General features: G+C 36.7%; 1 pseudogene; it reads right to left on the reverse strand.

Moving 5' to 3' along the window:
* LOC131327465 (golgin candidate 1-like) overlaps positions 1-22,714 on the reverse strand; it is a 78,555-nt pseudogene that overhangs the window by 30,862 nt on the left and 24,979 nt on the right.

Here is a 22,714-nt window from a genome sequence, read left to right on the forward strand (position 1 = left end):
TGAGATTTCCGTCGATGTAGAAAGAAAAATTTGAAGGTAAGCGTAATACGCAAGCACAATGTCGAAGATGAGAAAATGGTGATGTTCGGTGAGATCAGAGGGCTTGTCGCCGATGCCGAGTTCGATATTGGCTTGATTGATCGTCGACCCATTCTCACACAATGACGAGTCGAATGGAGATGGAGAGAGTCATTTTATCTGTTCGATGAACTTAGGGCTTTTCTGGAGATCGAAATTGAATAGAGAAGGAGAGAGAAGATGCATAACAGGAAGACGTTAGGCTTCTGTTTAGGTGCAGGTGAGGAAACGACGTCGTGGTAATTAAAAGACTAGCAAGGGCATTGCTGGCGCTGTCTCTGCCCTTGGATGGGTTCATTTATGTGCTGTCGTCCTCTGATGAAAGGCTGCGGAAGATCTTTGGAGAGAGTATGTTTGGAGAGGATCTGAGTCCTCCTCTCTTCCCTATATATACGGGTAGATGCAACAAATAAAATATTCTCTGAGTCTCTGTAGTCGGAAGATTTACTTCTGTCGGAAGAAATCTTCCTTCTGAGTCTCGTAGTCGGAAGATTTTACTTCTGACATAGTACACTCTATATACCAGTCAGAATGCATAGGTTAGACCTCAGGCTTGTACTTGTCCCCCCACTTCTCAATCTCATCCTTTACCTTCTCCAACGAAATCCTTGGCTTCCTTCCCTGCCCAATTCGAACACGAACTGGAGACTCTGGGTGTTTTCCGTTTTTACGTTAACTCTCTTCCTCATCACTTCAGTTAGGCTTCCCCTTTCCTTGACGGCCGAGCGTGTCCAGGTTCGAATCGGAGACTTCTCCTTCTTCTTGGTCATTACCCTGTTGGGCTCTGTTTCTCTGCCACAGCCGCTTTTCTGGTCTGGGTACGTCGCCATCATTTGTATCTCTCCCTGGCACGGTATTCTTTCGGGATTATTGGTGCGATATATTCTCTCCATTTGGAATAGCTTGCGTGGGATTCCTGTCCTCATTATTGATTGCATTGTCCACAACCATCAACAAGATGAAGCAGACACCGATCCTCCTCCACCTCAAGTTGTAGTTATTACTGATGATGACATAGGAGGAAACCCGATCGAGCAACCTACCAGCTCTACCTCGGATCCTGTTCCTGCTCTTGCTGTGGAGCCTTGAGAGAGGATTTGGGGTTGGTGCTGCCCCTCAAAATGCAGGCACCGAGCTGTCCCCCGCGAGCGTGGTCTGCTCCGATGATCGGAAACGTTCACTTCGTAGAGCTCATCGAGTAGAATTAGAGTAATCAAAATCAGCTCGTTCGGATATTATTAAGCGCCAAATCTAAACACGTATAATTTGTCAATAACGAGTTTTAGTGGGTTTGATCTAGTACTCGGATTCATTTTTTCAAGATAATCAATAACGAGTTTTAGTGGGTTTGATCTAGTACTCGGATTCATTTTTTCAAGATAAAAATATTTCGATCAGACACTTAATAATAACCAACCGAGCTGATTTAGTACACTTATTTTAATCAACGAGCTCTATGAAATGAATATATTTTCGATCATCAATACGAAAATCGGAGCGAATCACGCTCACAAAGGACAATACTCTGCTGTCCTTTTGAGGGGCAACACCAACCCCAGGTCCCTTGCGTTGACGGTCCATATCTTCTACGGAGTAGTGTTTTCTTTTGATTTCACTAGCAACAAATTGTACAGTAATAATGGAGTACCAAAAGTTAGTCCAACTTAATTGATGTAATTGATGCATGCTACCTTCAACTTCTTTTAATTGTATATATAATATCTTTGTTCTGAAATAGTTGCAGAGTATCTTAATCTCAACAATTTGGTGTGCTACCTGTAATGGTCCTCAAAATAGACAGAAGCAAATTTAATAGTACTCTTATGAAATCTCTATTTTCGGTGTGGTCCTAGCTCATGTGACATGTTGTAATTAGGGGAGCAAAAAATTCGTCAAATTGCGAATCCAGTTCAAACCAATCCAAACCGAAAGGTTTGTTTTGGTTTTTTAGTTATATGATTTGGTAATGGCTTAAAATAATTAAAAATTGCGTTATATGGTTTGGTTTGTGGATTCACGTTTACGATTATGGTTCCAAACCAATCCAAACCGTATAATACATATATATATATATATATATATATATATAGAATTTAATTATGATTCACCAAATAAATAAGGGAGTCTTAGTCAACTAATTTCTTAATATTTTGATCCTATTAAATCCACCACAATATTTAGTTTTCTTTTCTGTCAAGATAATTTAGACTAAACTTTTATATCACACAACTCATTCCTAATTTCCTATGATTATTAATCTTGTTGTGGAGTGATCATCACAAGTTGGTTGCTACCATACTGCTGCTACTGCCCTTTTGCTACCTCATTTCAATTCAATAGTTTTAGGAATTATCTTTGGCCTTTTATTTGGTTAAACTATCTTAAAATGTTTAGTAATTGGTATTCTTAGTTGGTTCATTGTAGTGGCTTATTGGTATTTCATTTTCTTAATTTAAGACTTGAGGCAATTGTTGGTATTCTACTCTTACTTAGTTGGTTGATGTTAGTGTGTTTTGGTAATTTGAATGGAATTAGTTTTAGTATAAGTTTTATTCATAATTTTAAGTACTTTAAATACTTTTTGAAAAAGATAGCTTAGTTCGAAACCGTGGTTTAAAACCGAAACCAATCCGTATTTTAATGGTTTGGATTGGTTTGGTTATATGTCTTTTGTTGGTTGGGTTGGTTCTTCAAATTCATAATCCTTAGATATTGGTTTGGTTTTTAGTTTACTATAAAATCGAACCAATCCGGACCATACTTATCCCTAATTGTAATCATTTGAATTCTTTGGACCCGTTCATTTTGAAATTTTGAATTTAAATTTATAAGTAATTAGTGTAGATAGAAATAAAGTAATAACAAAAATAAGAATAATAATTAAAAATAATTAAAATAATAATTAAAATTTAAAATCCAAAACCCTTAAATGAGGTCTTGGACTTTTACTTGCCACTTCTTCTTTCCTAACAAAGATGATCTACAACAATTGTAAAGTTTCGGCAATTTTTTATCCTAAAAAATAATGATGGCCGACCATACATTCAATAATTTTCTGCAAAGTCATAACGTATCCACAACGTCAATAACTTGTTTAGGTGTAAACACCATATTTAAAGCCAACCAATAAGAACTCGCCAGCGGGTAAAAAAAAAAGAAGAACTCGCCATGTCGTTAAAATGCAAGCTTTTTGAAAACCCCAATGTGCTCCCCTCTTTACCCATTCACATCCTTCCCCTTTCTTGACCCTGGTTCGTCTTCCTCACCCTCTCTCTCTCTCTCTCCCAACGGGATGGAACAAATTAGATCAATGAATCATAAATTTCGCCTTCTCTGTCGTTCCCTCCCACCTTTTTGTAGGTGACCGAAATATCCGAAGGTTCATAGGGTTCATAAGGTCCCAAAAGGAAAAAAAAGATTCACACGCTATTTGACCTGTCGTCCAGCTGTCTCAGTTCATCTGTAAATAAAGGTAAGCTTAGGCGTGATGTGTCATTAATCATCCGAAGGATAGACGAATCCCCAGGTACTTCGCCGAACATCGCATGCCTATCCGAACGCACATATATTTGAGTTCGCTCGGTGATTTTATTTTACGCCCGGGGACGTCCTCTCGTTCGGCTATGTTGTTCTTCGAAAAGAACACCGAACGCTCGGAGATTCTTCGTGTGTCAGAAGTGGGCTCCACCGAGTAAAGCCATTTATGGAACCTTCCGGAAATATCTTTTGATAAGTAAGCTGTCCTTTCTGATATTCGAAGTGACATCTCTGAGCAAAGTGACCTTTCTGACATCGACCCATGTGACTCTGTAAAATCTGGGAAGTGGTGCTCATTAAATGACTCTACTACATGACGTCATCCGAGCATTACTCGACGCGTGGAAAGTAAAGCCATCTTGCTCAGCACTCTACCCCATTGCCTATAAATAGAAGGTTATTATCACTGAGAAGGAGGATCAAAAAAACTTCTTCTGAACTGTATTCTCTCTTCTCTACTAGCTTATTTCTTACCAAACTTCTTCTTCTTTCTCCACTTACTGACTAGTTCGTCGGAGCTTTTTTCCGGCGGAACATCCCCCTCCGGTTCTACAGGTACTCCAAGTTCAACACCGTCTCCCACCGTCCAACAGATAGAGAAAGCTACACAGGAAAGATCACGAAGAAAGCCACCCCCACACTTCTCTCTCTTCGTTAGATCACAACAAAGGAATCACAAATTTCATCTCATCAAAACCAGATAATTGACTATAAAGCTTACTTAGGATTTCGATTGAGATGGAGTTAAGGAAATTAGAGAAAGGGAAACGAAGAGTATAGGCGTTCTCTCTTTCCCCCTACATCGCCCCACCTCCGAAATCCCTTTTGGGTTAATTTTTATTTTTTGGTATGCGATTGGTGACGGTGGTGTTAGAGGACCGGCGAAACAGCGGAGAAGGTGGTGGTTATTGGTAAGGGCCGTAGAGAAGAGAGAAACAGGGGGGGGGGGGGGGGGGGGGAACGGTGGTGTTAGAGGACCCGCGAAACAGCGGAGAAGGTGGTGGCTGGTGGTGGTTATTGGTAAGGGCCGTAGAGAAGAGAGAAACGGGGGGGGGGGGGGGGGGGGGGGGGGGGGGTGTGGTGGTGGTGGTGTGTGTGTGTGTTTGTGTGTGTGTGTTCTGAAAGGGAGGGATTGATCAGATACATGTGGGTGGTTGGAAGATTTGATGGACTTTCACATTTTAACCACGTGACGAGTTCTTATTGGTTGGTTGTAAACATGGTGTTTGTTTACACCACCTTCTCCGTAAACAAGTTATTCTCACCTACAACTAGACAAATGAATCTACACTTCTCAAATCTTAAGCGAAAGAGTAACTTCAATACTTACTATTCTAACAAAAAGCAAGTACACGAATTTTTGTAGTTGATCTGGACGAGTTTTAATTTTTTAAAGATTTTTTTAAGGGTCCCCGGAACCTTCCCCGTTAGTTCATTATCAATGTCCCTAAATATATTGGCTTCCAATTTAAGTAAGTAAGCAATTATTCATCAATTGATCTGTCATTCAATTCCTTGGCCGATCCTTTATGATTTTCATTGTAAAAGTGTTATTTCCACAATTGCCGTAGCAACAGGTAAAATCAATGTCAATTGCATCAATCGGCCTCCTATCAAATTATCAATACATGTGATTTGCATGAACAAAATGATTAAAGAAACTGGAATGACACTCACATCATAAGGACGCTCACGTTCTCAACCCTCTCTGTCTTTGATTTGGTAAAGTTTAACAGAGGGGCAAAACGTTAGTCCTTTGTAAAGTAAATATAAGCAATTAGGGTAAATTCAAGTTACTCGAGATGGCTTGTGTTCCGTTTGATTAAATTTAGTTTGAAATCAGCTTGTCTCATACACAACTTATAAACTCATACATATTTTCGAAACTCATTAAATTTTTAAACCAAACTTAATCGACTATCCACTCAGCTTGCTTAACACGTTTATCACCATGCAATGCATGAGCTTCAAATGTACCTACAAAATGCACCTTAGATTGAGCTGCAACCCATCACGTTCATCAACAACTGACATTGGAAAGAAATTTGAAAGTGCAAAACAAAAAGCTATCTGGTTTACGTACTCGCTGCCAGTGAAGTCTGATCCCTCAAAGCCAAAACCACTGCTTGAGGGAAATAGGAAAAGCGTCGTTGAAGCCACTCCAACAGTCTTGTAGTATTTAACTCAATCCAAGGTACAATCTAGGAAGCAGCAACACTCTAGAGGTCACCATAGTCTGACACGCCGGAGACACAAACATGCTGTGTCCCCACTTCATTTTTTTTTTAAATCCCGTCTCCGTCTCCGTCTCCGTCTCCGTGTGAAATTTTTTTGGCAAACACACTTCAAAAAAGTATTCTACCAAGATTTAAACTCAGGCATCTTATGCGAACGAGCAAACGCTTTACTGCTAAACCACCAAAGGAGTTTGTATTATAGAAGCGCACAAAAAATATATATACTTATCTAGGAAGGAGTGCTCCATTTTTTGCCCAAAATGTAGAAGCCTAAGACGGCGGCCTCTTGGGCCTTACCCTTTCGGCCGGCTCTGGATGAGAATGGTGTTTTCTATTTCTTGGGTCATCCAAATGGTTCCTACTTTATAAGAAACAATGACAGAATCCACATCGGCACATCCTATGCGATTAAGGCTCCGTTTCAGAACTTGAATAAGTTTTTATTTTTTGTTCAATAATAAGGCTTGTTCCACAAAATAAGAAGTAAGTACTTATTTTTTTGGTTAAGGCAACTTTAAGCTCAAAAATTATGTGTTTACGCAAATAATTTTCCTATCAATATGGATCTTATTTGATAGATCTCATTGAGATTTTTAATACGGTGCAAAAAAAATTGAAAAATTATTTTTCATTTACGTTATTTTTGAGTTTGAAAATGTGAAATAAGCTGCTTATTTGAGTTTTCTGGAACAACCATTCTTAATTTTCTTTGAGAAGTTCCAAAATAAGTACTTATTTTTTAAGAAGGTTTCTGGAACGGAGCCTAAGTCATTGATTAGATTTTTTTTTTTGTCCCCTTACCAATGAATAATTTACATTAGTCCAGAGGGCTGTTAAAGTTACAATTCATACCCTTTTTCTTTTGCTAAAGTGTTTATTATTACTCCTCAAATGCCCCGTACTTACCTGCCCATGCGTTTGTGTGAAGGTTTTGAGGCTCTACTCGAATACCAAGACCAACTTCTGTGAAGTTGCAATCGAAGGTATATATTCGTTCTCACTTTTGTTTTTTGTTTTCATTTTTTTTTGGCTTCGTTGGTTCTTGTTGATTTTAATATGATGATTGCATTCAAACATGCACAAGTTGGTTTAGCTCTTATTCTCTCTCACGCCAGATGGTTTGGTGGAAGATATTATGCACCTGGGATGTGCTCCTCTCTAGCTGCCTACGGTATCGATTTGGCTACCAATTCTAAAGTGGCAGTATCAATGAGACTACAATTTTTTGCTTTTCGGCATGTTTTTTAGAACTTTGTAAATAATAAATATAGACCTTTATTACTCAATATCTGTATTTTTATTGATGATATAAATGTAGAAGTCGTCAAGGTAATCTATCTGGGTATGCATGTTTTCCCAACATGAATATTCCTTGTATTCTCATGCACCTTCAACTTTTGATAAAAGTATGTGTGTGTGAGATGACTTTAGATGACGTAAGGACAACTCATTCCAAATGCTTTTACCATGGTGACCAAGACTAATTATGATTCCACAAATATTTCAATTCGTTCTCCTCAACCGCATGACGACACGTTCGCGATGCACCTAGTCTTAGTTTAATAAAAGAAGGAACTTGCAGTGGATAGATTAGCACACGAAAAAGTGTAAACCGCCATGTTCATGTTTTTAAATATACTTGTCTTTTTACTCTTTCGGTCTAGATTTAATAGTTTCTCGTTTATTTTTAACCGAATAAAAAATGAGTTATATCTTTAAATTGATAATGAATTTTATATTCAATATGGATATTGTTTTGTAGATCTCAATTAGTTCTATAAGAAAATGTTTTTAAAATTACATAAAACATTATAAATTACAAGATATAATCGATTGAGAAATGACATGAACTAAAAAAAAATTATTAAATTCGGACGAAAGGAGTATGTTTTTAAATACTTGTCTTTTGATTATTCAAGACCGCTTTTTTAAATACTTGTATTTGAAGTATTGACTTCCAAAGTAGCATTACGAAAGTTCAACCCCAAGGATCGATCAATCTTGTCTTTTTATATTCAAAAATGCTACTTGCACAACCGTTGTGTTGGTTGTGTGCGTAATTTTGACCGTCCAGATGTATTTGGACGATCTAGATTTAAAAAAAAACCCTTCCAAGAAAAAGTTGAACTTTTATGGGGGAGAGTTTGAACGAATCCTGACCATTTATTACAGCAATGGACGGCTAGAGATTAGTTGTGTGTTGTGTTTTACACAACCGTTGTGTGTGTAGCACTTTTGTTTTATATTTACGAGATACGAAAGTAGCATTACGAAAGTGAAGTCTCCAACCCGAAAGGATTGATCAATCTTGCCTTTTTATATTTAAGAAATTATCGAACAATCTTGTCTTTTTATGTTATTAAACACGTATTCGGGTTGATCAATCTTGTCTTTTTATATTTAAGAAAATCATCCAACAATCATGTATTCTAATGTTATTAAACACGTAGTACTTGCCTTATTGTTGAAGACTGCGTTTTGGAATACTAATCGTAGTATGGATATCAAAAATTGACATATAATTTGAGGCGGAGGGGAGTAATACTTGCCTTTTGATTGTTGAAGACTGCGTTTTCAAATACTCGTACTTGTCGTTTTATGTTTTTAAATACTTGTCTTTTGATTGTTCAAGATTGCATAATGATTAGAGAGAAATAGAGAGAAAAATGACAATAATAATTGGAAGAAAATAAGATAATGATTAGAATCCAAAACCGTTAAATGAACGGACTTTGGGTTTCCTTTTGGTATTTCCAAGATAGGGCTTCTTCCAGGCCGGCCCTATTTTGTCTTCCTGTTCCCGTCTAGCCCCACACAATGTCAAACCCTACCCATGTAAGTCCTGTTTTAAGTAAGGTACCCAAAATATCCCCAATATCCTCGCCTCTCCCATGAACACAATGCGTCGGAACGCTTCCAAGCTTCATGATCTTCCGCTCGAACAGATTAATGGAGGCGGGAGTCCTGATCTGAGATGCGAGGCTCACCGGCGACTTCCAATCGACACCGTGGCTCCACCAAGCCGGCGATCTTGGATGTGCTTCGAACAAGCTGCCGACGAGTTTCGGTACAAGCGAGACCAAGTCGAAGCGGCGGTGGTTCGTGGATGCCTTGAACTCCATTCAAATCCAGCCTCTAGATGCTTCTTCGCCGCCGCCGGCGGATGCGGGGACGAATCCGGACTTCCTGTTCGGTTTGGAAAAAAAACACGCTTCGTCCGTCGTCACATATCGTTCAGCGGTACAGAGCCACGCCAGAAAAGTAAGAGACTTAAAACAAAATTATTTTCCTGCAATTGACTTAAAGACTGGAGTAAATTGTGCAGATGGTTGGTTTTTTTTTTCCTGGGTATCTTAGACAAAGATGAAGAGGAGAGAGTTTGGCCAAGTTCTATTGGCCTCTAAAAGCAAACAGAATTTATGTGTGAATTCTTAATTTTGGGACGCGAAATGTATGGATGGGATGCAAATTTTGTCTTTTGGTGTGAATTCTTTATTTGGATGCTAATTGTGTCTTTTTCAAACATGTGAAAAGTGTAGTTGGAATGTGAAATCTGTTTTTTTTCGAAGGTGTGAATTCTTCATTTGAGTGTGAATTGTGTCTTTTTTGAACGTCTGAATTGTGTCTTTTTAAAGATGTGAAATCGGTCTTTTTTGAAGATATGAATTCTTCATTTGGAGGTGAATTGTATCCTTTTTAAAGATGTGAAATATGTATCTTTTGAAGATATGAATTCTTCATTTGCGTTTGAATTTTGTTTTTTCAAGCGTGTGAATTCTGTCTTCCTCATTTTTTCTGTGAATTCTTTGACACCTCCTCCCGAATTTTTTGTATGTAAGAGTAATTTAAGAATATTGTGAATGAAGGCGATGATGTGAGAAGTTGAGAACTACCTGTGTTTTTGTTTTTATCCAGATTAAGTGTTTGTTTGTGAATTATTTTAGAGGGGTGTGAATTCTGAATTTAGGGTTGTGAATTTGTGTAATTTGAATGGGCAAAAATTCTAGAGGTGTGAATAGTACAAAAGGGTGTGAATTCTTAAAAGCGGTGTGAATTCGTGGAAGTGTGAATTCTTAAAAGGGGTGTGAATTCTGTGGGGTGTGAAATCTTGAAGGTGTGAATTCTGTGGGTGGGGTGTGAATTTGTGGGGGTGTAAATTCTGTGGGGTGTGAATTCTTGAATGTGTGAATTCTTGGGGTATGAATTCTGTGGGGTGTGAATTCTGTGAGATGTGAATTCTATGAGGTGTGAATTCTTGGGGTGTGAATTTTGTGGGCTGTTGAAAAGTGACAAGGGTAAAATAGTAAAAACATATTTAAAAAGAGGCTGAATGAAATAGCTCTATAAAAAGGGGTTTGCATGGAACTCTAAGCAAAAAATGGGACCGGCCAGGAATTTCCCCTTACTATGGCTATTTGAGGCCATCTATAGCGGTACCGATGGGATACCAACCATGTATGCGTCTACAGGGCCGGCCCTGGGCATAGGCCCACCAGGCAACCGCTTAGGGCCTTCCTTTTTGAGCCAAAAAATTGGGCCCCCCAAAATTGATATATAATAAATATTATGTATGTGAATTATTTTGCAAGTAGGCTTATGTAGCACAGTGGTGAGGCACCGTATGTTAAGTGCAGCAGCATGAGTTTGAATCTTGGTGCCTTCGGTTTTTATCACAAAGTTTTCGAACTTCTGTACAAAAAATTGGTTTTGAAAAGGTTCTTTGGAGTCTCGAACTCCTGGCCAGTGCATCTAAATGCCGATGCAAGAACATTGCCGCTAAGCTACATGTATACCCATTATTATATTAAATAACATATACATATACTAAAAATTGAGAGGTCCTATTTTCAAATCTCGCTAAGGGCCTTGAAAATCTCAGGATCGGGCCTGTGCGTCCAGCACAAATGATTCAAACTATTCAAAAAAATTTAAACAATTTTTCGAGTTCACCTTTAAAATTTCAAATCCATCTGATAAATGTAAGTACTTGATCCATTATTCAACGTTTCTTTCGAATCCTAAATTCTGAAAGAGATATTGGACAATTAGATCAAGTACTTACAATGATCGGATCAAGCTGAAATTTTAAAATTGGACCCGAAAAATAATTTAGAAAATAATGAACGGTTTGGATCGTTTGTGCAGACTCCAAATGGGGCCCACACATGATCCTAGAGATAATTGGTTATCATTTATCCTTGTGATCTTCTTCGACCGACTCCGCACGTGTGCGTGGGATTGTCTTTGCTCCTATGACCGGTGACACCGATGACGATTATGCTCCTATTACCGGTGAGACCGTTTACGATTATATATTCGAATATTGAAGTCGCTATTACAACCTTTAAAATGAACTAACCACTAAAACAACTGTACCTTTGACCATTGGCAGCTCCAGGAATTTGTGGTAGGGTGTTCAAAAATTACCTTAACTCTACTAGCTAATTTATTAACCAATAATATATGTACAAAATCTCATAAATTAGTATAAATAGTGCGGTAAAAAAACATAGCCTCTATTCTAAAAAAAAATAACTACGAGACAAAATGAGAACTAAAATATATACTGTGTTTTTTACAAAAAAAAATAGTTTTTTTTTTGAAGTTGTAGTATTGCGTACTAAATAGTGTTTCGAGAATGAGGGGGTATAATTTTTTACAGTTGTCTTAGACGAGTTTTCATATTTTGTATCAACATTTAACCAGCGTATTAATCTACTAAATTCCCTTTGAATAAAATTGTAGCAAGTATGTTGGGTAGACCTTTTAAAAAATATGTTGCTTTTTAAGATGACATGATGAGATATTTTATCATAGTCTTAATTCGAAGGAATATTAGAAAGTTAAAGGAATTTTGCAACGTAGTTGAATTTTTTAAAGCTTTTATCCGTAATTCTATAAGCTAACTAAACAAAAAAAAAATAGTTATTGTCATAAATGCAAAATTAACACATTTAAGCCATCAACAATATAGATGGAGAGAGAATGTATAACATAATACTTACCCCTATAGATTCTTCTTTCTTTTTCTCTTTCTTTTTTTTATTATGATTGTGAGCTGTATTTGAGGTAATCTGTTGAGTATTCAAATATGAATTACCTGGATTGATAGGTTGTAAGTGGGTATGGAGTGTTTAATTGGTTTTGGGTTAGGTGTTCAAGACCATAATTGTTAAAAACTTACAATATATGATGCATATCTTACGATTTGTATCGTCTCATTTGGAAAAGGAGGCGTATCCCATCATGTATATTTTTTGTATAAAAATCATACGATACGATCACGTATCTTACGATTTATACGCGTATCCTATTTTGTATGTATCCTACAATTACTTATTCAAAAAAAGTCGGACCTTATTTCAAGAAGCGAAATCCCAAATGCATTAATCTAAGCCATTTGATCTAATTATGACATTTTTTAAACCCTTTAATAGAAATTCAACTTCAATGTAAGTTTTGTATAAAAGAAAGAATCATACTTCGATTGTATTTTGTCTTACTTTTATTTTCCTAACAAATGTAGCATAAAGCCTTAATGTAATAGGCTTCTGTTGAGAGACTTGAAATTTTGCATCTTAAATTTTTTTTAAATATAAGCATAGTTTGTTGGTGTTATTAAGTTTATCTACTTCTTAATTATATTTTAATTATGATTAACGTTGTTAAAACATAAAATAAATTTAGAATTTTGACAAAGCTCCAATTGACAAAACCTAAATATGATAGATATAATCGAAAAAGATATAAATATCTAGTTCTTAGAAACTCTAAAATATTTAGCGCTCTAGAATATTCTTGTGAAATATCTAGAGTTTTTTTTTTTGAGAATTTGTCTCATGTGTAATTCTAGAATTATCTCAAAATTTATCTTATATGAAAATATCTTTATACTAGAGTCTTCCATGGAGTAGTACAAATAGGGATGAATTCTAACCATTTTGTACCTAGCCAAGAAAAAACCCCACTCTTGTTTTTAGTATTCTCCCTCTTCCAAAAAATGTTGTCTAACTACATAACAGAAACTCTTACTCTTCCAGCAAACGTATTTCAAGATATACGATACGTATCTCGATACGAACTATACAAGTGAAAAAAGCGATACACAATACGTATCCCGATTTGAAAACATTGTTCAAGACTATTATAATTGCATTGACATTTGAGTTGGGTGTTCAAAGTAATGTTAGACCAAAAACACTTTATATGTATTCTAAACAAAAAAAAATTGTTTTGGGTGTTCAGTTAACCATGGAACCATCCATGTAGAGCCACCTCTGCCTTTGACCTCTCATAAGCTCCGTCCATGGTGTAACTTTTTCCTGAACTAGTGTGTCCATATGAAATGATTGTACAGTTGAATCCCTCAAAAAATTCATTAACAATGGGAAAAGCTGCTTTGAAAATATCATTTTGCTGAGCCGAAGAGCCAAAAACCTACGAGAAGCGGAAGTTAATGTAAGTATATAACTCGATAGTAATGCAACGTGTATAAAAAAAGGTAAATCACTATCAAGTGATAAGTGCCAAAATACATATTTTGGCTCTCCAATCTACATTTATTAGTCCTTTATTTTTGTTAATTGATTTTTATTATGTATTTTTCTTATGTTTATAGGTTGCTCAAGCCCGTTGTCCGAGACTTTGGGTAAAAAGAAGAATTTATAGAAGTTATGGATCAAAATGCAAAGTCCTTTAAAGTTAAATGGCTAATGTCTTACAATGTGAAATCCAAGGGCCTTTTGTGTTATTAGGAATTAAAACCCTATTCCTGTAATATATAAGTCAGGCTACTGACTTCGAAAAGATGACTTCTTCTGTCCGTGGAAAAGAAAACAAGTTACAGACGAGGGCTGAGGCATATTGTTAAGTATTTTGTTTCTTCGAGTTTTTGATGCTTTGTTCAATTATTTACATTCTGATAACTCGTTTTAATTTATGTTCTTAATAATTGTTTATCTGTTTTTGTTTGGTTTGGATCTCTTATTTATTTTTTGTATCGCGTAATATAAGTATGTTTCAATTTAGGGTTTCTTTTGCTTCTTGTTTAATAATGAATGAGTAGTCGTACAGGTAGGGTCGCGGGGTGATTAACACATCGTGACTAGTTCGGGCACTGTTTCTTTTATCAAACAATGAAAAAAATGATTTTAGATTGGAAAATACTTCCCGCGAACGAACCTGGGCATCGTCGGAGCCCATGTGAACGGGAGAATGGGGATCCAAAACTCATTCTTCGCTGCGCATGGGTATACGGTAACCATAGGGTCTCGCATCTTGCGGGGTATCTATTTCAATCTAAAATTAAACGTTTTTAAGAACTCCAAACATAGCAGGTCAATCCGGACTAGTTACAAGTGCTATGAACCCTACGACCGTACCTCTTTTAATTATTTGAAAAATACAATCAATTTCTAGATTTTAGTTAATCTCAGCATCAAACTACAATGGGTGGCTACCTCAGAGCCCATTTAAATTATAACAACTCAAGTTTTTAGTCAGCACACATCACCGTCTTTGTGGATTCGACTCTGGTCTTACCGGATATTGTGCTACGTCGGTCTCTACCCTACGCTTGGGGCAACCCATTAATTTAGAATTAGAAAATCGTCAAGTATTTTTGGCGCCGTTGCTGGAGACGGTAACGTGTGTTAAGAATTCGGGTAGTTATTTTTTATTTGTTTTCTTTTTAGTTTTTTTTTTATCGTTGAAAAGAAAAAAAAATGACCCATTTTGCAAGGAGGTATGGAGGTTATGCAAAACAATTTGATTGTTCCGTGTCGCTTCATATATTTTATGGTTTTGCATCAGAAAATCATTTTTCGCATGTTCATAAACTTGAGGAGGTTTTTGCTAGCGATGAAGTGACTCTTTTACATGTATTCCCAGCATCTTTGCGTGATAGTGCTCTAGGTTGGTTTAATTTATTGAGTCCAAGATTGACATGGGGTGAGATTGTAATACAATTTTTCAATCATTTCAATCCCTCATATGAGACTCATATGCTTTTACAAGAACTATCAGATTTCTCTCAACAAGATGATGAGTCTTTGTCACAGTGTTATAAAAGCCCGGGATGTCATTGTACAAACAAGTAGATTTGATTTGATTGCATCATTTTTAGATCTAGATCTAGATTTGGTATTGTTTTTTAATATTCTTCAATTTTCAGCTTTAAATCTTTATTTTCTGTCTTCATTAATTAGTTTTTGATATTGTCATCTTCACTAAAGTTGTAGTAAATCTTTCAATCTATCGTTTAATCCAATTTTCTTCTAGTGTTGTTAATTCAATTATGTTAAGTAGATTTTTACTTGCTCCTATCTCAATAGATCTGTGTGAGTAGTTTTTCAAAATTAGGTCATAGGGTGATTAACACCTCATGGCTCAAGTAGAATTGCGTTTTTCACCATAAAGTTTAAATTTTTGGTTCGAGAATCGATGTGGGGTTCGGATTTATTTGTCAAATCGCTAAGGTGTTAATTTCCTTGATCATGTGTAGTTAAGAGTTTCGCCTACTTACCACACATGATGCTTGGAGCTCTGACGCACGAGATATTTGCTAAATAAATTCTAGAGCAAGCTTGGTAATCGAACCATTCTATTTTTCGATTTAGGAACCTTAATTGTGTATCCTGAACCGTGTAATCGGGTGAGAAATGCAGTTTAACTTGAGTCGTGAGTGTTAGTAATTCCTAGACCTAACCTGCTTTTTATCTTAGTTTATTCGCTTTTCAATTTAGCCCATTTTAGTTTTTACTACACACGTAAAACCAAGTTGGCTGTCTAAAAGCCGAAAATCCTTGCTTGCATTTACAAATCCTACCAAGCCGTATTAATTTTTCCCTTGGGTACGATCCCAGTCTTCCGGATTATTATGCTTCAACTGACTTATTAAGCTCTACGCTTGGGGCGTTATTCCTTATATTGGAGTGAACGAAGCATTGTTCTTCTCTGATTTCAGAATCACCAGGTTTGGTGCTTTGATACCATGTAGAAACTTTATATCCATCTCAAAGTCAATTGGCAATGAGTGAAGAGGTCTCAAATGTTATTAATTGATCACCCATTCTACTCTCAAGCAATGTGAGACTCTATTTCCTTAACAAGAAGTGCTAAAAAGAGCTTCAATGCACGTGTTTAACATTAAAAAGGAGGATTGGCCAGGAGGTTGTTCCTCCAACATTATATCCATTCCTGCTCCATACATTCCTCTTAGGTATATGTCATTTGAATTCTCCATGTTTTTAGTTTATTCTTACAAAATGACTGACGGGCTCATGATCAATTAAGTGTTCTTCCATGATATCACACTTCTAATGCGTCTCAACAGCATAGATCACACTTCCAGTTCACTAATTTGAGTTTGCTATCAGATTTTATTTTTGTCGGTAATTGTACTTTTCATTGAACGCCCAAACAAAGTGTCGGACCACTTTTTACCATCTTTCCCTAAACCAATTGGTGATAGGAAGGGTTTCAATTAAGTCTTTTATGGCATTCAACATTGCACGCGCAAGTATGTTTTTAGAGCGTTTGTGGCATTGTGTAACCAAATCCATGGGGGCGCTCCGGGCCCAACAATCCCTCCCTCACGATGACGCTCCGGGCCCAACAATCCCTCCCTCACGATGACGCTCCCGCGACTCGAACTCATGACTTCCTGGCTTTGATACCACTTGTCGGACCGCTTTCTACCATCTCTCCTAAAACCAATTGGTGGTAGGAAGAGTTTCAATTAAGCCTTTTATGGTATTTGACATCGCACACGCAAGTCTGTTTTTAAAGCGGTCGCAGAGAGTGACATTATACAACCAAATCTATGGAGGCACTCCGGACCCAACACAAAGAATACAAACGCATTCGCAAAGAATACAAACATTTCAAGAAGTGTACAGTGTCCTCAAACTCCCCCCCTCTGCTGCTGTCTATAATATCTGGTGTGAGCTTAATGTCTGAATTTTTCAACAGAAATCTTTGGATTCTTGCTCCCTTTCTGCCAAAGTTTACAACTCCGTTCAGGAAGCTTTGTTGTCTTGGCGAAATGTGAAGTACAAGTAGGGTAATAGAGAGATATGCCAGCGGTGGAATATTCCTTATGGGATCCTTGAATCCCCTCGTTTTGTAAATGCTGTTCATAGTTAGGACTTTTAAAATGCTATCACATTTACAAGTAAACAATGAGATGTATATTATCGGCAAAATTGGGAAACTTAAGTAAATCATTCTCAGACCTCAACAGACGTATGTTTCCATCCTGTTGACTTTTTGGAATTATGTTTGCATCTTCAAATTTGAATATTCCCAGTACTATCTTTTGTCATTTTTATGTGATAAACTGATACCATACATAGGCAATGAATTTTGAGATGATATCTTAAAGTTATGGGTCCTATCCGTTATTATGTGGATATAATTTATTGGTGAAATTCCGTGAATTGCTCTTACATAAATACACCACAAATCCTTCCCAACAATCACCACCTAATCCAGCAACAAATTCATCTTCCTCTCCCTTGATTTTTTTTGATCATGTCCTCTCCCTTGATTCTCTTCCACTATTATCCTCTCCACAATCCATTGCAGTGGAAAGTTCTCTCCATCGCAACGCACCCTCGTCAACAAAATCATCGTGGTTAACCACAACGTCCTCTAATTTGTTGCCGATGTCCGCCTCGTCTCCGACGTCTTCAAGTCCAAACTCTCCCTCCTCCCTGGCCTCTTCGCCATCAGCCAGCTCTTCATCGTCAGCTACCGCTTCAACTTTGCCCACAATGGCAACGATGGTGTTCAATCCCTTTGCTTAATGCGTCATCCTGAACCCAAATCTTGTATTTTCAAACACATTCACTTTTTTTGGGGGGTGCACATTTTGCTACACTAGGTACATTAAGGACGTTGTTCATCTCTCTCTTTTTATATTAGTATTTCATGATATATTTGTTTACGATTTCATGATTTATTTATATATTTCATGCTTTATTTTATTCATGATTTGTGTATTCATGGTTTATTCATGTTTTTCGATTAAATCATGGTGTATTCCTGAAAAATCATGTTGTATTCCGTTTAGTAAATAGAATCATGGCTTGGATTTGTATTTTTTAAATAAATAAGGGTGTATTCATTAAATCGTAATTGTTTTGGTTCGATCCAAGTTGAAATAAATCATGGTGTATTCATGAAAAACATGGTCGATTGACAATCCACCATATTTTGAAAATTTTGTTTCATGGTAATTTTGCAAAAATAATTTTTTTTCTGAAAATTGTTTGAATCATATTCACATAAGTTTAGAAATATGATACAACCAATTGACGAAAATTCAAGAAATTAAGGAGAGAAAATGATTTAGATTGGAAATAGATAACAAAGATTTGAATTTTTTCCCTTCCTTTTCAAATCATCAATTAAAATCCACTTAATTAGGAAACTATGCTTACATAAATCCTAATTACATGTCTCACCTAATAGGCAACAATATTTATGCATATTTATATGTATCACCAAATAAGGATAGTTAAAGTATTTCACAAGTGAAAAAGATGAAAACATAACCGTTCAAAATGACTGAAATAAATACTTGCATGGTATGTAATTTGAGGATGAATATTTAAAAACTCCTAGAATAAAATGCATCTGCAGCAAACGACCTTTTTCGGGCTTGGTATTTCTCCACTATCAAAAGCAAAAACAGATGCGTCCAAATAATAAAAAAGTACGTACCTGTAGTTACAAGCCATCAGTATTTGAAGTTGCCATTGTGGCTTGATGAAAGAGTTGCATCACGTATAAACTGCCTCGCTCTTTCAACATCAATGGTTTAGATGACGTTGACGATGATGACCAAGGAAAGCGAACAAGAGCAACCAGTGGAAGAGCTAGGATTTTGATCCCATGGGGGACTGGCTTAATAGACATATTTTTTTTATCGGAATGCATACTTATTATGTCATAAGTTTTTTGTTTTCTAATTCACTACATTTGTACAATATTGACATGATTCATTAGGCTACTTCAACTGTCACATGCTTATTTTTATTTATGAAAGAAATTGAGAAATGAGAATTTAAAATAATCGGTTTTCATCAAATTGAACCAAAATTATTAATTAAGATTATAAATAGTTATACACAAATAAATATCACTAATATTCAAAATCAGATATATACAAAATAAAAATCTTAAAACTCGAAGTCTCGAATGCTCGGAAAACCGGAGGCAGGGAGTGGCGGGCCCCCAGGCCCCACATAGCTCCGCCACTGAGCAACCCAATTCCCACGATTCACTGTTCTTGCGATTGGCGGAGTAACAATCTTGCACAAGACATACAGTCACACCTGCACTTGACACTCTCACACCTGAGCTTGACACATTGCACACTCAAACTCACCCACACCAGGTGAAAACTGGAAAATGTGGGACTAGTGAAAAACTCAATGTTTTACAAATACACACCCAAGTTCCAACAGTTCTTTGTTAGTTTTGACTCTTCAGTGTTTTTTACTCTATCTAATATGAAGGTGCATGTAGTGCGATTTCGAAGCAGATCTACAAGCCCATGTTTGTGTGTGTGTGTGTGTGTGAGAGAGAGAGAGAGAGAGAGAGAGAGCAACATACTCGAGTGCTTTTATGTCAGTCTCTTCTTCCCAAGATGAAGATGCTCGACGGGAAGCTCTGATCCTTTCTGTTTCTACCAGCTTAATTAAACAATAAATCAATAAGTAAATCATAGACATTTTAGGTTCTGTCAGATTTTATCACCGCCATCTTAAAGCGGCTGGTATCACTCTCCCACAGTGGAATGCAGGTTTTCCGCCTCAGGGATGAATAATTAAGACGTTGAGAATAAGCAAATACAGACTTGGGTTTCCTAAAGACGCTTCATCTCCTTCTCCAACTGAAATTCTGCTGCAGCTTTTTCACTAGCCATGGTTTCCAATTGTGTTTGCTTGTAATACTGAATCATACAGATGAATATTGACATGGTGAGTCATCAAGATGTAAATGACAATGAAATGATAGCATATGCTAATTTTGTTGACTTTGACATACCAGCAGATCAGTTAGCTCACGGTAATGCTTCTCTAGTTCCATATGCTCCTGTTCCACGACAGTCAAGGTGATTATTGAGTAAACAACTCGTACGACTGGGAAATTTCCAATGCAATTACGAAATATGAAGTACTTGAATGCTTATGAGGTAGATTTCATATCTCAAAACTGGAAAAAGAATAAAAACAACGACAAGATCCACCTAAATGAATTCAATAGAACACATACTTTAGCCTCCAGCACAAAACGGAGGTAATATAGCTATATAGGTTTTTCCTACGATCTGTTAGTAGTAAAGATACATACACAAGGAACCAAACACGAGTATGAAAGCAAAGGGTCATACAAAAAACTTATGGATAAAGCATTTCATATTTTTACACGAGGGTCTCAGTTCCGTTACCAATAAAGAAAAAAGCTGGTTTAAAGCAAAACTCTCATGTTAAATAACTTACAGAAATCAGATGATGGGATATCACATAAAATTCAAACAGAAATGACCACGACTAAAAAGCAGGCTGATGTAAGAGATTTACTTGGCGTGAATAATGCTCAGCATCCCTCTTCATGGCAGCCATGTCAACTCTCAGTTTTTGCACATCTGCCTGGAAACAAGTGAACAACATTGAGAGATCCTACTGAAAAATCAGTTTATCATCTATACATAGAAACAAGTGAACAACATATATGTAATATGTTGGCAAGTATTTCTTTTTACGTCAAATACAGGAGTACAACTATCCCGGCAAAAAGACGGATCATAGTTGTGGTTATTCTTATGTCAAAAGATACATAGCTTTTAAGAATTAAAACACTTAAAACAAAACCGAAAAGAATAAATCTATGTGATGAAGCAAAGACTGAAATATATTAGAGCCATTCAAGACCCATCAAATTAGGAGTGTCCAAAAATTTGTCAATGGAAACTCTGATATGTTTGACGCTGGAACTCAACAGGAAACCCAGATTATGAAATGTTGACTTTAAATACTAGCACCAGATAAAGATGCCTACGGCACATGCTTGGAATTACATTCTAGGAGTACATCTTATCAGGAAAAGGTTCAATTTTGGAAAAGATATTTGAGAGAGAGAGAGAGAGAGAGAGAGAGAGAGAGAGAGAGCACTTCCTGTGGCACCCAGACAACTATTTAGTACTCAATTCATTATCTAGTGTACAAGTTCATGAAAATGCAAATCAGCCGTAGATTCCACAACTTGTACCTGAATCATTTGATTTGCCTCTTCAGGAGACTTCTTCTGTCCACGACGAGCACGGGATTCTAAATCTTGCAGTTCTTGGTTTAAGGATGCACATTCAACCTGATGGCACATGGTGAGGATACTGCAGACTTTCATCCCAAGAATGGAAACTTCCATGAGAAATACAGACCGGAAAATAATCTATTGCATACCTCTATCAGTGCCACCTTATGCTCAAGTTCTGCAGCCTTTGCAGTTCTTTCATCGGCTGTTCTCTAAATAGGGAAGTAATGAAGAATATTAATTGGAGACAGTAGAGATAAGAGTAAAATTATGAAGCAACATCACAAAGTTACTAGAGAAGAAGTATAGGCATCAGTTGACCTAGTTGATAATTCACTTTTTACTGATTTCTTTCCAGTGCAAGTAAAGCCACATTAATCAATAAAAAGAATTTGAATCACCTGTGTGAGACACAGAGTACAAGATAAACCTATTTAACGGAAAACAAAGAACCAGAAATAAGAAAACAGTAATGCAAGGGCTCAAGACGGGGCGAGAAACTTCCATGCGCACGGGTTTTCTCCTAGTTTTCCTAAAAAGAAAGCAATATAACTATCTCAGCAGATCTCGTAGATAAAACATGCAAAAAAGGGATAAACAAATGAATTTCAATGTTCCTATTCGGACTGAATAAGCTCTAGTTGTTCTTGTACTCTTAACAACAATGACACAAACCATAAAGGAGATTATTTTGAAACTACAACGCATCAGATTACAAAACCTTAAACAAAAACAATGACAATGTGTGTAAACTTTTATGACATGTGTCCCTTTTAGTTATTGCTTATGTGCTATTTGATCTAAGTTATGGCCTTGGTGATGGTTTCACTGGCACTTTGTTGTGGGCCTGTGGCTAAGACCTTCAGGGAGGGGTCAGGGTGGTGACAATAAATATGTGGAGAATGCATCTTGTCAATATCCTATTCAAGTTTCTAGCAAGATATAAATACAAAAGAGAGTATTTGAGAATACAGATGAGTCAAAATGGGCAACACCTCAGACAATGAATCAAAAGAATGATGGGTTCCAACGATACCTGGATCCTAGCTAGGGCTGTGGATGCCTCCATAGCTCGATGCTCCAGTTCTACTTGCCTTTCCATAGCAGCCTATTTAATCAGACAAGTTGATGTTACAAAATAAATAAAACGACAACAATCAAGCAAAAATCAAAAGACACGTGCAAACAGCTGGAAAAACAAAAGAATAAATTACTTATAAAAAAAAACAAAAGAATAAATTACTTATAAAAAAAAAAGAATAAATTAGCAGAGATTTGTAGATAAACCATTTTGGTAGAATTGTGTGCCGCACGCTCTTCTTCTGCTCTCCGTTCCACAGATGTCAACTCCTCTCTGAGAGCCTGGGTGGCAGTGATTTGAACAAATATCATTACATTCCAATACTTCATAGCAATGTAGCTTCAAGCCTTCAAATGTGTGATACATTCCAATAGGGGAACTTAAAAACTTGCTTGCATTATTCTAGTCTTTGTCAGTTCCCTATTTCTCATGATAGACTCCATGTTTGCCTGGTGAAATG

This window comes from Rhododendron vialii, chromosome 5a (assembly GCF_030253575.1).
Source record: "Rhododendron vialii isolate Sample 1 chromosome 5a, ASM3025357v1".
Lineage (NCBI taxonomy): Eukaryota > Viridiplantae > Streptophyta > Magnoliopsida > Ericales > Ericaceae > Rhododendron > Rhododendron vialii.